At 44.7% G+C, this 14,706-nt stretch overlaps 1 long non-coding RNA gene across 1 annotated transcript; it reads left to right on the forward strand.

The window, feature by feature from the left end:
* Positions 1–1,062: 1,062 nt before the first annotated feature.
* Positions 1,063–5,669, forward strand: LOC121023499 (uncharacterized). Its single transcript, XR_005787434.1, has 3 exons — positions 1,063–1,981; positions 5,372–5,483; positions 5,580–5,669. It is a non-coding gene; the product is annotated as an uncharacterized LOC121023499 (long non-coding RNA).
* Positions 5,670–14,706: the final 9,037 nt, after the last annotated feature.

Consider the following 14,706-nt stretch of genomic DNA (forward strand, 5'->3'; position numbering starts at 1 on the left):
TACCTGAGCCTCACTGGTCCTGCTCGCTGCCTGCCCCATGCTGAGGGGCACATCCTGGTTAAAGCGACTACAAGTCCCCAGTCCATAAGTCAGTCTCCTGTGGCTGGAATCCAAACTCTTGAAAGCCGACACTTGCCAGCTGTGTTAACCTTGAAGACATCACTTCATTTCTCTGAGCGTCTGTTTCTGGATCAATACAATAATAGTTCCCGCTTCACTGGTCACAGCCGTGAGACTTACATGGAAATGACTCAGCTCAGCCTCTTTGGGTTCTCGTTTCTCCCACAGCCCCCCCTCCCTGGGCGGGGGGAACATCTCATCACCTCCAACCAGTCCCCGAAAGGCTAAGGGAGTTCCCCAAATTCACCCGAAGCCTTGCCTCTCACAAACCAGAGGCAACATGTTAACCGCTGCTTACTCTTGTACAGGGAGGAAGAGAGGGCATCGGGAATTCCTCCGTAATCACAGTGATTACAATGTACTGACGTGGGGAAGCATCTGCCCCAACTTTTGTCGTTAAATACATTTCCATCAACCCTGAAACTCTTTTCGTGAACGTGGGCAGAGGAGCAGAGCCCTCAGCACTGACCTCACAAGAACGGCACCTGGAGGGTTGGCGCCTCCCTGGGTAACCGGCAGGGACCGGACCTGCGCCGCCCGCTCCCCACCTCACTCCCGGGGAGACTCCACCAGGAACCATGAGCCTCCTTCTTCCTGAGCTCTGACAGTACTTGCCCCGAGGCCTGGACACTGCGGGACCAGGGAGCACAAATGGCTACGGAGAACACAGGCTTTGGCCACGGGAAGAAGAGCCTCTGACTGGCCGCCAAGTCGGTGCTGGCGGAGCAGGGGTGGAGCATCCCGCCCCCCGCCCCAGCAGCTGGGACCACCGCAACCTCACTGGCCCTCCCGGGCCCCCTGAACTCGTCTCTGCCAGGAAAGCGGGCCCCCTCCGCCCGACGCCCAAGGTCACCTGTTAGAAGAGGGCAGGTGGGGCAGCGTGGGTCCTCCCAGGTCCCGTTGGGGGCGGGATTTACCCTAAGACTGACGGGAGTCCCAGGCGGAAGCATCATTCGTTCTTTCCACAACTTACTGGCGAGCCCGAGACCAAGCACTCCACGGAACCGGGGGTCAGTTAAGCCGCAAGCCAGCCCCACCCTCCACACCCCGCGAGTGCGGAGATCGGCCCAGCGGACGTCGGGGCTCCAGGCCCACTGGGGGCCCGTCTCCGCCCTCGCACAGACGCAGCAACTCCGACGCCAACGTCCACTGACCTGGGTCGGGCCGGTCGGCGGCACCGCCATCGTGGGCCCCGCGGGTCGAGCAAGGCGAAAAGAGGCGAGCGCCCGGGCGGCCTCGGCGTAAAAGACACCACGACTCGGGGCGCCGCCCTCGGCGACCGAGGGGATGAGGGCGGCCGAGAGGCCGCGCGGCCCGGCAAGCGGCCAGGGGGCACACCCGCTGCAGGGAGTCGCGGCCCCTGCGAAGCGCGAAGGTGAAGCCTAGTCTCCTTCCCTGTTTGGTCCCCACGAAAGGCCTAAGGAGCGGCGCTGGCACAGCCCGCGGCGGGTCAAGGCCGTCCCAGGGCAGTCCCAGGGCAAACGGCTGAGGCAAATGGCGGCGGCAGTGAAAACCCCGGAAGCCCCGCCCACGTACGTGAGCCGCAGGAAGCGCCCCTGTTCTTGGCAGGCATTGGCCTCAGATGCCTTCTGGGTAATGTGGTTTCCCTCCTGTGAATCCGACCGGGCAGGATGGACTTAACCAGGCGTCTTCCTCCGAGGGGAAGGAGCACAAGCAAGCGAGCAACCGATCTGCCTTTTTAAGTGGCCACAACTCAGAGGACCAAGGGGCAGGGGTGAAGCCTCCATTCTGTGCCTGGGAAGTTGAGGCTCCGGAGACGGACATTTGTCAGGGTGGAGGCATATGAAAAGGCGAAGAACTGGCCTTCTGCCCCAGCTGGCCTGGTGACTTCCTTTTTTCGGTACCACCTTCCTCCATCCTCTTCTAGGGGAAAAGACCAAAAAGTAGCTTAAAAATCCTCCCAAGGAGGGGGCGCCTGATCAGCTCAGTTGGTTAACCATCTGACTCTTGATGTAGGCTCAGGTGATGATTTCACACTCTGCCGACAGTGTAGAGCCTGCTTAGGATTTTCCCTTGCTCTTTGCCCAGTCCCCACTCGTGCTGTCTCAAAAAAAGAAAAAACAACCACCACAAAACCTCCCAAGGAGGACACTGAAAGTCCCCTTTCACAAGTTGCACACTCTCCAGGGACTTATTTAGCCTAGGGCCTTTTTCATAAGATGAATGAACTTCTGAGTCGTGTAGTTGGCCCAGATTACGAAGAATGGATTTGGCATCCTGTGAGGTGGGGAGGAGCAGACACAGGAGGCTTAGAGGGAAACTTAGGACCCAGTTTCCAGCATGGTCAATTTGAAATGTCCATGAGACCACGAGGCATGTGTTACATAGGCAGTTCAATGACAACATTGGAAAAGAGTTCAGCTTTGATAAAATAAAGGAAATTTTCAGCTTTTCACGTTTGTGGGCTTTGCTCTTGGGCTCCTGGGGAAATTATACTTTAACATTTACCAAGGTCAAAATGGCTTGGCATGGGCTCTGTTTCTGCCCCAAGCACATGTTGTACATCTGCTTCACTGAAAATAAAAATAAAAATAACAGGGGCACCTGGGTGGCTCAATCGGTTAAGCATCTGACTCTTGATTTCAGCTCAGGTCAAGATCTCATGGTTCCTGGGTTTGAGTCCCACATCCAGCTCTGCACTAACAGTGCAGAGTCTGCTTGGGAATTCTCCCTCCCTCTCTCTCTCTGCCCCTTGCCCACTCGTGTTTCTCTTTCTCTCTCTCTCTCTCTCTCAAGATAAATAGATAAACTTGAAAAGAAAGAGAACCAGAATGTAGCATTCCAAACATAAATATAAGAAAAAGAAAAAAACCTCCCTGGTTCCCCTAAGATTAGTCATATGTATTTGCACATACTAAAAACGTAAGACAAAGTCTGAATTTTTGGAATGTCCTGGGTCATAATGTTAATTAATAAAGAGTTACAATTCATTGTGTGTGTGTGTGTGTGTGTGTGTGTGTGTGTGTGTAGCAGTGTACCAACCGTTCCTTCCCCAGAGCACCCTCTTCTTTGCTTTGTGAAGACTGTGTATCCTAGGTAGCTGTCTTAACATGAGCTCAAATAAAACCCCCTTCCTTTCTCTTTAAAATTTTAAAAAAGGTTTTTTCATTTTTGTGGACACTCCCATGTATTTGAGAGTTGTTAGCTTACACTGCTATTCCAAGTCATGACACTAGGTAAGACCAACAGAGGAATGAGTGTAGATTGGAGAAGAGAATGGACAGAGCATGAACCCTGGGCCAACCTGACTTTGTTAAGTTGTTGATGTCAAGAAACCAACAAACTCACATTAGGGGTTCTAATGTCCACCTAGAGGTACGTTAAGCAATCTAAGAAGTCACCATTGGTGACTTTTTTTTTCATAACTGTGGAGCTGAGAGAATCAAATGCATCTTTGATGATTTGAGGATGGGTACAGATTCAGAACTGGAATCAGAGAGTATAGAAATGCCCTTCAGATTTAATATTTCTAAGATGAGACAAAAGCATAGCAATAAGTTAATTAGGTCAAGGAATGAAGAACGTATGAAGAGTTCTATGGAGAACTAGTAAGATATGTTTTATAAATATTGACATGTATACATCTTTTATAACTATGTGTATGGTGTATATGTGTGTATTGCATATACATATGTAGTTGTAATATGTATATATGAGATTTGTTTCAAGAAATTTGCTTATGTGATTGTGGGGCATAGTAAGTTTCAAATCCAGAGGGCAGAGGGTAGGCTAGTAAGTGGCCTGGAAACTCTCCAGCCAGAGCTAATGCTGCAGTCTTGAGGCTAATTTCTTTCCTTTTAAAAATTTTTCAGGGGCGCCTGGGTGGCTCAGTCGGTTAAGCCTCCGACTTCAGCTCAGGTCACGGTCTCACGGTCCGTGAGTTCGAGCCCCGCATCGGGCTCTGGCCTGATGGCTCAGATCCTGGAGCCTGCTTCCAGTTCTGTGTCTCCCTCTCTCTCTGCCCCTCCCCCGTTCATGCTCTGTCTCTCTCTGTCTCAAAAATAAAAAATAAAAAAAAAATAAAAAATTTTCATATTTATTTATTTATTTTGAGAGAGAACGAGAGAGCACTTATGCACACATGAGAGCAGGGCAGGGGCCCAGCGAGGGAGAGAGAGAATCTCAAGCAGGCTCCACACCCAGTGCAGAGCCAGCAGCAGGGCTCCATCCCATGACCCTTGGACCATGACCTGAGCTGAAATCAAGAGTTGGATGCTCAACCCACTGAGCCACCTAGGCTCCTGGAGGCTGAACTTCTTCCTCAGGGAACTCTTACTTAAATCCTTAAGGCCTTTTCACTGATCTGGTAAGACCCAGCCACATTATGAAAATAAAATCCTTTGCTTAAATAAGCCAATTGGTTGTAGATGTTAAGCACATCTATAAAATACCTTTACAGCAACACCAAATTAGTGTTTGATCCAATAATGACTGGCTAGTATAGCCTAGCTGAGTTTACACATAAATCTAGCCATCACATTCTACTTCTTGTCAACTTGGCACTCAGATGCATCTCCTTAAACCATACATAATTTCCAAATAAAAATGGTGAAAAAAAAAAAGACATACTTCTGTCTAACTAGATCAAATCTGGTATTGGTCCATTGGATTTTATATGATGAATGCAATATGATCTAAATTAATCTATTGATCTAATTTGTGTGTTTGCGTATATGAGACGTAGGGGGGAGAGAAAGCATGAGCAGGGGACAGAGGGAGAGAGGTGGTTGGGGGGGAGAGAGGTAGAATCTTAAGCAGGCTCCACACTGAGTGTGGAGCCCAATATGGGGCTCGAGCCCACAACCCTGGGACAATGACCTGAATCAAAATCAAAGAGTCAGATGCTCAACCAACTGAGCCACCCAGGTACCCCTTGATTGATCTAATGTTAACTTCTCTGACATTAGAAATTATCTTCTGGTTGTGTAAGATAATATCTTTGTTCTCAGAAAATACAAATATGAGACATGAAGTTCTCAAATGGTTCAGAAAAGTATAAATTGATGGATAGCGGGCAGGGAAAAGGATGAATGATAAACCAAATGTGACAAAAATGGGAATTGGTAATTTCTATGTGAAGAGTATACAGAGTTTCTTCATGCTACTCTTGCAACTTTTCTGTAATTTTGAAATTATTTACAAATAAAAGTATGTATGTTTCTGTGTGTGTCGCTGATTAACTTCTGATACTTTATTTTAACTATTGTTTATTTCCTATTTTTCCCTCTAGCTGTTGCTCCATGCGTGCAAAGGTCTTCGTTTTCTTCACTGCTCACTGCTGTATCCCCTCCCCCAACTTCTAAAAATGTCTAGCACAAAGCAGACACATCATAGACGTTTCGGTAAGATATAATGGAACATTGAATCATAATCTTGAAAAGTTATGTTTTTTAAAGCAATGCAGTTGATTTTTTAAACTACAATTTGTTTTTGAATAGGAAATGGATGCATATGGCACAAAACCAAAATGATAGGACAAGATTAGCAGTGAGAAGCTTTATTCCTACCTATTCCTTGATTCGCAGGTAAGCAATTGAATGGCTTTGCTTTGAACAAAGACAAATGTACATCAGAGTTTTCCCCATTTATTAGCCAAAGGGTAGCATGACATATTCAGTCTTGGGCTTTATGTATTTTTGCCTAACGCTGTATCCCAGAGATAGTTCCATACCAGTATATGAAGGGTGTCTACATTGTTTTTAAAAGCTATAAGCCCTTTAAACTTCTGCAGAAGGAGTCTGCGAGATAAGAAGCAGACAATATTCTCTGGTTTCCCGCAGCTGCAAGGGAAGCAGATGTAGTCATAGCTAACTTTGTAGAAGCAAATGTTTAGAAAAGAGTTACATATGAACTGGAAAAATAATGCCTGACCTCTGAAAAGTCTGTCGTTCTGATTGATTTCTCTATTTAATATGCATGGCTATGGTAACAGTATTTAATTGTTTTTCTTTTCTCATAGGTATAAAGCCCTAATACGTTGGGGTGCCTGGATGGCTCAGTCGGTTAAGAGACTGGCTTTGGCTCAGGTCACAATTTCACGCTTTGTGGGTTTGAGCCCCACATCAGGCTCTGAGCTGAACGCTTGCTCAGAGCCTGGGGCCTGCTTCAGATTCTGTGTCTCCTCTCTCTGCCCCTCCCCCACTGGTGCTCTGTCTCTCAAAGATAAATAAATGTAAAAAAAACTTATATAAAAAACCCAAAGCCTTAATAAATCTGTTAGCCAGAAGTGCATCCAGGGAGTGCTACCTGTACACAGCCACTATGAAAAAGGACTCTAAAGACTGCTCAGGTAAACAAAGACCATGACCATTATTGTTCATTTAAGTGAACAGCAAATATCTTTTGGGTTTTACAATTTGCCATGATCTTTCTTTTTGCTAGACCTTCAATTCCTTTTTAAAAAAAAATTAGCCAAATTGGTTTTTTTAGAGCAATGTTGGGTTCACAGCATGAATGGAAAGTAATATTCCCATGTATCCCATCCCCACACGTTCAAAACCCCTCCCACTAACATACCCACACCACAGTGGTACAGGTTATAACTGAAGACTATACATCATATCATTATCATCCAAAGTCCACGGCTTACAATAGGGTTTACTCTTGGTGTACATTCCATGGGTTTAATAAATGTTTAATAACATGTATCCACCATTATATCATACAGAATAGTTACATTGCCCTAAAAAAAAAAAAAAAAACCAACCCTCTGTGTTCTACCTATTATTCATGCCTCTCTCCCCTTAATGGCTGGTCTGACTTACTGCTGCCATAGCCAAGCCCACTTGAGCCTGGAGAGACTAACTCTGAATAATGAGCACCAAAATGATGACAGAAATGGATTATAACACATTAGATAAAACATGGATTCTTGAGTCCCTGTGTCATCCAAGTGAATTAACTAATTTCAAAAGGGTAGGGTGGGAAAAGTTCTTTACAAAAGAGTACCAACTCAGAAATGTGCAATGGAGTAGAATGACAGAAATAGAATGTTCACATCATCCTAATTGTAGATTCAGGCAAGAATCTAAAATTCAGTGGAGGCTGAAGCCAGTAGTTGAAGTGTGGTGGCGGAACTGGGTATTATTGAGCTATCTCAAAGAATGGCTCCACATTAATTGCAGAGAGGAAAAGGTGGAGAGATCCGGCAGGTACCACTTCAACCAAGCAAAGTTCAGAGTCTCCAAATGTGAAGAACTGATATTCAGGTGCCTCCTGACAGGAAGACACAACATCACTGCTATGGGGCTTCTGCCAAACTGTGTAACCAGAATCAAATGAGGAAACATCAGACAACCCAAAATTGACAGACATACGAACACACACAGATAAGAGATTAAAAATCAAATGTGGCAAAATCTAAATAGTAAATCTAAATAATAATCATCCAAGTAATAATGATTCTGGGGGAAAATTAACGTGTGTTCCCCGAGCTGTTATTGAAACTCTGGAATGGGTATAAAGTTTGTTAAATTCAAAACATGGCCCCCCAAACTCCAATTTATTGACTGTCTGACCTTGTGCAAATTACCTATCTTTCTGGGTCTGTTTCCTAAAACGTTAAAAACCTGAGAATAATACTAGTACCTGCCCTACTCAGTTGTAACAAATACAAAATGAGAATATACAGTTAATAACTTAGTTCAGTTCCGAAGGTATAATCAGGGCTCAATAAATGTTAGCTATTACAAACCCACGGCAATTTACCTGCAATTCCAAAGGAAGAATGGTGCGAGAGCTGAAAGTTTCCTCATAAATTTGGAATAAAAGGTTTTGGTAGAATGAACTAACCAGAAGCTACATAAGGTCTCTCTTCACCTGGCTAGCATGAAGCTACAAAGGCCTGAGGAAAACACTAACATGTTTGATCACAGGATATTTTTCATGCCACGGTTTTGGATAAGAGTCTGGATGTGTATTTCATTATTATCCTGGCCACATTGACAGAGGGAGGGGGACAAGGAGGAATTAGACATGGGAGGGTGAATGTGTAAAGGGGAAGCTGGCCCAGTGATGGAGGGGGTTCAGATAATTTTCTTAGCTGTGGCTGTTGCCTCTTCTTTTTCCTGGAAGGACCAGTGCTCATTACCTTCTCCAGTCCTGCGTCATCCTTACTCAGCCCAACCAACATTTGGGTCAAATCCCCCCATCCTTACACAGTCGCTCATGCTCTCAGGAGACGGAGACATCACTGAAGTCTTCCTGTGTTTGGGCACCAGGGTCATGGACAGACTCTGGCCCAGAGAATTACCCTGCGATCCTTCCTGGGGCACCAGGCTCCACCCAGATGACCCACTGAGGGGCCTAAGATTGGAGCTCTGTGATTCATTGGGAAGAGACGCGGAGAAAAAGTGAAGGCGTGAGAGAGGCACAGAACCAGACCCTGGAGGCCGGCGCCCTCCTCCGCATCAACATCGGGAGACCACCAGGAGACGACCACGCGGCCCGGGGCCACCTGGGACCCGGCTATTCCCGCCCTGGGCCGGCCAGTTTCAGGCCATGCCGCACAAACGGGTCACAGCCACGGGAGGAGGTCCCCGACGTCCGTGGCCCCCCAACCCGAGCACCAGCTTGCCCCTTAAGCATCTCGGACGCGTTCCCTCCCGCCCAGGACGCCCACGGGGAACGCGGGCCTTCGGAAAGCCCTGCCCAGGCGTCTGCCTCGTACACCCTACTGTGCACGCGCCGCCGCGCCCGCTCCAAGGCCGGATCCGCCCCGGCGAGCGCTGAAGTTTGCAAAACGGGGGCTACGGCGGCGGCGCAGAACGCGTGCGCAGAGGAGGCTGCGCGCTGAGTGTCTGGAGACTGCCGCGCGGGGGCCCCCGAGGGGCCTGGAGAAGACGCGGGAAAGAGGGCAAAACCGCGGGAAACCGTCTGTGTTGAAAAGTTGAAAGCGAGAAAACGGAATCCCGCTATTCATTAAGAGGAAGCATAAATAAATAAATAAATAAATAAATCCCGGGGCGGGGAACACCGGCAGAGTTTGTATCCTTGACTTGTCCAACACAGGTATATTCATGAATTGTACAAATGTCAGAAAATGGATAGCAGGAATTTAAAAATGTATTACTTCTGATTGCTGCCTCTGGAGGTGACCACTTTTCACGTGCTACGTAGCACGTAGTCCTCACGGCTTAATCCACATTTTTTTTAATGCTTATTTTTTTATTTTTGAGAAAGAGAGAGACAGAGCACGAGGGGAGAGAAGGGCAGGGAGAGAGACGGAGGCACAGAATCCAAACAGGATCCAGGCTCTGAGCTGTCAGCACAGTGCCCGACATGGGGCCTGAAGCCATGAAACATGAGATCAAGACCTGAGCGGAAGTCGGACGCGCAACTGACTGTGCCACCCAGGCGCCCCACGACTGAATCCACATTTTTAGGTATAAGTATTAAGAATTCCCAATATATAGTGGAAAATGGGATCATAACGGTGTTTCTTGATTAAAACTCATTGCATCTTATAAATAAATAAACCAAAACTCATTGCATCTTCTTCTCCATTTTCAAAAATTATACTTCTTCCTTGTCATTAACCAGCATCAATACCTTGACCATGACCAGTACCTTGACCAGTTAGAAAATTAAATTGGAAAAAGAACCAATTGAGAACAGTATATAGATATAAAACAAAAGGATTAGTTTAAAGTAATGAATTCAGAAAATGTACTTGCAAGACATAGGACAAATGTAGCTTAATGTACAAGTTATTAAGAAAAAATGTTGTACCTAAGACGCAAAGGAGCTCAGAACAGCCCTCCCCCCGCCCCCACTCCCACCATATGCCACTTTGGCATAAGGATTGTTTTGAGATAAAGGGACAAGAAAGGCCCACTGACGTCCCCTTTTACTCCCGGAAAATAGAAGGTAAAACTTCCATATGAAAAGGGCACCTGGGGGGCTCAGCCAGTTAACCAACCAACTTCAGCTCAGGTCATGATCTCACAGTTCGTGGGTTCGAGCCCCATGTGGGGCTCTGTGCTGACAGCTCAGAGCCTGGAGCCTGCTTTGGATTCTGTCTCTCTCTCTCTCTCTCTCTCTCTCTCTCTCTCTCTCTGCCCCTCCCCCACTCACACTGTCTCTCTCTGAAAATAATAAACTTAAAAAAAAAAAAAAAACCTCCCATATCAAAGATGCCCTTTCTACACTAGGAGGAAAGAAACATTCTTATCACCAGAGATGAGGAGCCAAAACTAAGAAAAAATTCTGTGCAAGCAAACCTTGTTAAGATAACTTTTATCTTCCTTTAGTTTCCACATGTATTTTAGTTACTTTTCTAAAATCGCCTCTCTTCGTTCAATCTAACATATAAGCACTTAGGTTTTGCTACTTTTTTGGGTCTTCATTTCCTTATGAAGCTTCGTGTATCACGTAAAACTTACATTAAATGAATTTATAAACTTCTATTCTGGTAATCTGTTTTATATCAATTTAATTCTCAAGCCCAGCCAGAGCTCCTAAGAGGGTAAAGGTAAAATTTTGCCTCTCCTGCATAAACCAAGAATCTGAAAAGATCATCAAGGAAAAAAAAGAAAAATATGGCCAATTTGTAAAAATTTATTAAAAATAGAGCCAAAACATTTAGTTAAAAGTGTTCAAACACACTAGTTCTCAAACAAGTTACAAATAAAGCAACGAGATACTATTGTTTCCAACTCTAAGATTTACAGTGATTGAAAGACTGATAACGTAGTGTGTGAGCAGGTATGAGAAAAAGAGAGAAAATATGAACAAAATGGAAGTTGCATATTACATTTTTCCTGAAATTAAATGGGAAAATTTTAAATTAAAAATCTAAAAACAATGAATATGACAATTTGTTGAAAGAAAAATATACTGATCTGGGGCCAGGTGATAGGGTGGTTCAGTTTGTAAAAAATTTATCAAGCTTTATACTCACACTATGTGTACTTTTCAACATTTACATTATACTTCAATAAAAAGTTAAAATACTGGCAAAGAGGCATTCTATGAGAATGCAAGAAAGAAATCCTTCTTATAAGCGGTAATAATATTATGCTTTTAATATAGCCACAGGGACATAGAATTTGATTAATCATAATCATTGATTATGTATCTGATTGATACATGATACACTGAGTACAGAGCCTGCCTGGGATTCTCTCTCTCTGACCCTTGCCTGCTCTTTCTCTCTCTCTCAAAATAAATAAACATGTTTTTAAAATAAAAAAAATAAAATATGTGTTTTTTAAAAATATACTGAGCACCTGGGTGGCTCAATGCATTAAGCATCCGACTTCGGCTCAGTCATGATCTCAAGGTTTGTGAGTTTGAGCCCCGCTTCGGGCTCTGTGCCGACGGCTCAGGGCCTGGAGCCTGTTTCGGATTCTGTCTCCCTCTCTCTGCCTCTCTCTCTCCCTCTCAAAATAATAAATAAACATTAAAAAATTTTAAATGAATTCAAATTGACCATTTAATCAGTGATGTTTTTCAGAAGGCTATCAAAAGTTCAGTAATTTTTCCAAAGTCATACAGAACTTAAGTAGTAAAGCTAATATTCAGAACCATGTGTCTGGCTCCAGGATCTATATTCATAACCACTTTACTATATTGTCTCCCTAGCGTTACAAATATTTTCCCATAATTATAAAATATTTTATTTTTATCTTTAAATTCCAAGGATTTAAAAAACTTTATTACTGATATGGATGGGATCTGTTTTTATGTGATATATTGTGAGCTAGTTTTATGAGAAAGCTATTAATATTGTAGAAATACATATATATTATTGTAAGAAAGCTATTAATATTGTACATATATTTATTGATAAGTGTTCAATATATTGATATATGAAAAATAGCTTAGCAAACTATATACCTATCTAGTGAGAACTACAGAACTCCCAGCAAACAAACCCCTGCACCAAGAGACTTGACCAAACTCTTAGCATAGCTTCTGGTAGATAGACCTGTGTCCTCAGCATGATCCCAGTTCCCCCCTTAAAATGCCTGCCTGGCAAAGGTCAATACTCCTAGGAGAACTTACTAGCCAATACCTGAGACAGGCCCCTAACCTCCCTTTCTTTGAGTATTTACTAAAAAGGGCTTATAATTTTGAATTCTTCCTCTGTCCCTTTGAGATGTGTATGTATTTCCTACAATTCTGGGGTGTCTTTCTTTTTTTTTTATTTTTTTTTAACATTTATTTATTTTTTGAGAGACAGAGAGAGACAGAGCACAAGTTGGGGAGGGGCAGAGAGAGAAGGAGACACAGAATCTGAAGCAGCTCCAGGCTCCAAGCTGGTCAGCACAGAGCCTGATGTGGGGCTCGAACCCACGAACCATGAGATCATGACCTGAACTGAGGTCAGCTGCTTAACCGACTGAGCCACCCAGGCGCCCCTCGGGTGTCTTTCTTAAGGATCTAAAAGCCATTTCTTGGGGCACCTGGGTGGCTCAGTTGGTTAATTGTCTGACTTCAGCTCAGGTCATGATCTCACAGTTTGTGGGTTCGAGCCCCTCTTTGGACCCTGTGCTGACAGCTCAGAGCCTGGAGTCTGCTTTGGATTCTGTGTCTCCCTCTTTCTCTGCCCCTCCCTTGCTTGTGCTCGCTCTCTCTCTCTATCAAAAATAAATTACTAAACATTAAAAAAAAAGAAAAAAAGTAATGATATTGACATATTAAAACAAATAAAATAAAAGCCATTTCTTTGAAATGTCATCTTCAGGAAGCTTAGGGCCTCTGTCTTCCAGTCTCTGTGGAAGGACAGAATTCTAACTTTGATAACTGCCAGCTATCAGACACAGCTGGCCTGACAAATTGTTGTAATTTTTCACTTCCCTGCTCTACTTGAGCCCTTCCCGCTCCTCCCGGCTCGGCTTGGCCCCTGCCACCCCAAGATCCAATTACTCTCCTTGCATTTAAGTTTTCCAATTGAGTGGCTACAGTTCCCCCTGTAAGGTGTGGCCGACAGAGAAGAACGATCATGGAGCCCTTCAAGGATACTGGGGCCTCTCTTACAACTGTATTTCCCAAAGTATTGGTGAAAGGTTATCTTACGGCCCCTCTGCCTAGTGTGGGTAAATAGATCTTAAATGACAAACACTCTCTAACATCCAAATCTCCCTAAGCTTTTGAATCCCTTGCTCTATAGTAAACCATGGGAAGTTGGGCTTTCCCAGTTCTTTCCCGGTAGGCCACCTTTTGGTCCGTGGTTCAGCCACCAACCAACCAACCAACCAACCAAATGGTTAGAGGGCTAACTCCTTGAGTTACAGATGCAACTCAGAAGCAATTAGATGTAGAATCTCTGTTTTATGGGCCCATACCTAAAAATTCTACCTGACACAAATTTATGATCCCTCCACAGTTATTCCACACCCTTAGTTTTCATTCCCACACACGTTCCCTTGATTTCCGCTTGTGTAATTTAGAAAACTCAAGCAGTTCTCTTGGAATGTAATACACCTCCTCTTGGGTGACATTTTGTCATCTTACCTTTAGGAGCCTGCTGACATTTGAGTCTAATTATTGAGTCTAAAAGCAGAGAGGTGGGTCCTGAGGAGAGTCAGCGTTGTCTCGCATGGCAACGGCCTCAGGGAAGGCCATCACCATTTCCTTAGGCAATGCTGTTAATTCCCTCAGAGGTGGATACCGCTGGGGGTGGGGATGCCACTGCCCCTGCCACTTCCTCTAGAGGAGAAAAGACCTCTACAACTGGCAAAGAAGACTCATCCGAATTTAGGATCTCAGTGATAGCATTTTCATCAAGGTCTTCCCACACATCCCATCCCAACTTACAGGACCCCATTCTTACCCTCTCAGTGCCCTCAGTTTGACAGAAGACGCCCTGTGAGGCTGGGAGTTCAATTTGTGTTGTAACTCAGCCAATCACAGGATGAGGTTTTGTATTTGATTTTTTGGCAATTTTAGCCCTGTATCTACAGGAGATAAGGGTCTCCCACAGGGCACACATGGAAGGTCTTGGGTCATTTATGTGATGTGTGAGCTGGGAAATCAAATTCCTGAGCTCCCCCTTTACTCTCACCACTTTGTCAAGCAACATTAGGAACAACCAACCAACATCACCATGGTCCTTAATTTTCCAAAAATGTTTGGAAGTATCATAGGCAGGATCACTTAGCTCCTTGCTTCCTCTAGGTGATTGAGTACCAAAAACCAATGTTTTGCATATCTACTAAACAGTTCACCCCATAGGCTATCTGCTCCCTTTACTACTGGAAATATAGTCCTTAGTGAATTTAAATCTAATCATACCCAGGTACCCCCCCCCCTTAAAAATCTTTTAAGATCACACAAACATATATGGGTAACAAAACAAAACTTTCCTAGGGGCGCCTGAATGGCTCAGTTGGTTAAGCGTGTCACTTAGGCTCAGGTCATGATCTCACAGTTCGTAGGTTTGAGCCCCACGTAGGCCTCTGTGCTGATAGCTCAGAGTGTGGAGCCTGCTTCGGATTCTGTGTCTCCCTCTCTCTCTGTTCCTTCCCCGCTTCCTCTCTCTCTCTCTCTCTCTCTCTCTCTCTCTCTGTCAAAAATAAAGATTAAAAAAAAACCTTTAAAAAAGCAGCAAAACTTTCATTT

This window comes from Herpailurus yagouaroundi, unplaced genomic scaffold (genome assembly GCF_014898765.1).
Source record: "Herpailurus yagouaroundi ecotype Mexico unplaced genomic scaffold, PumYag 557, whole genome shotgun sequence".
NCBI classification, from domain to species: Eukaryota; Metazoa; Chordata; class Mammalia; order Carnivora; family Felidae; genus Herpailurus; species Herpailurus yagouaroundi.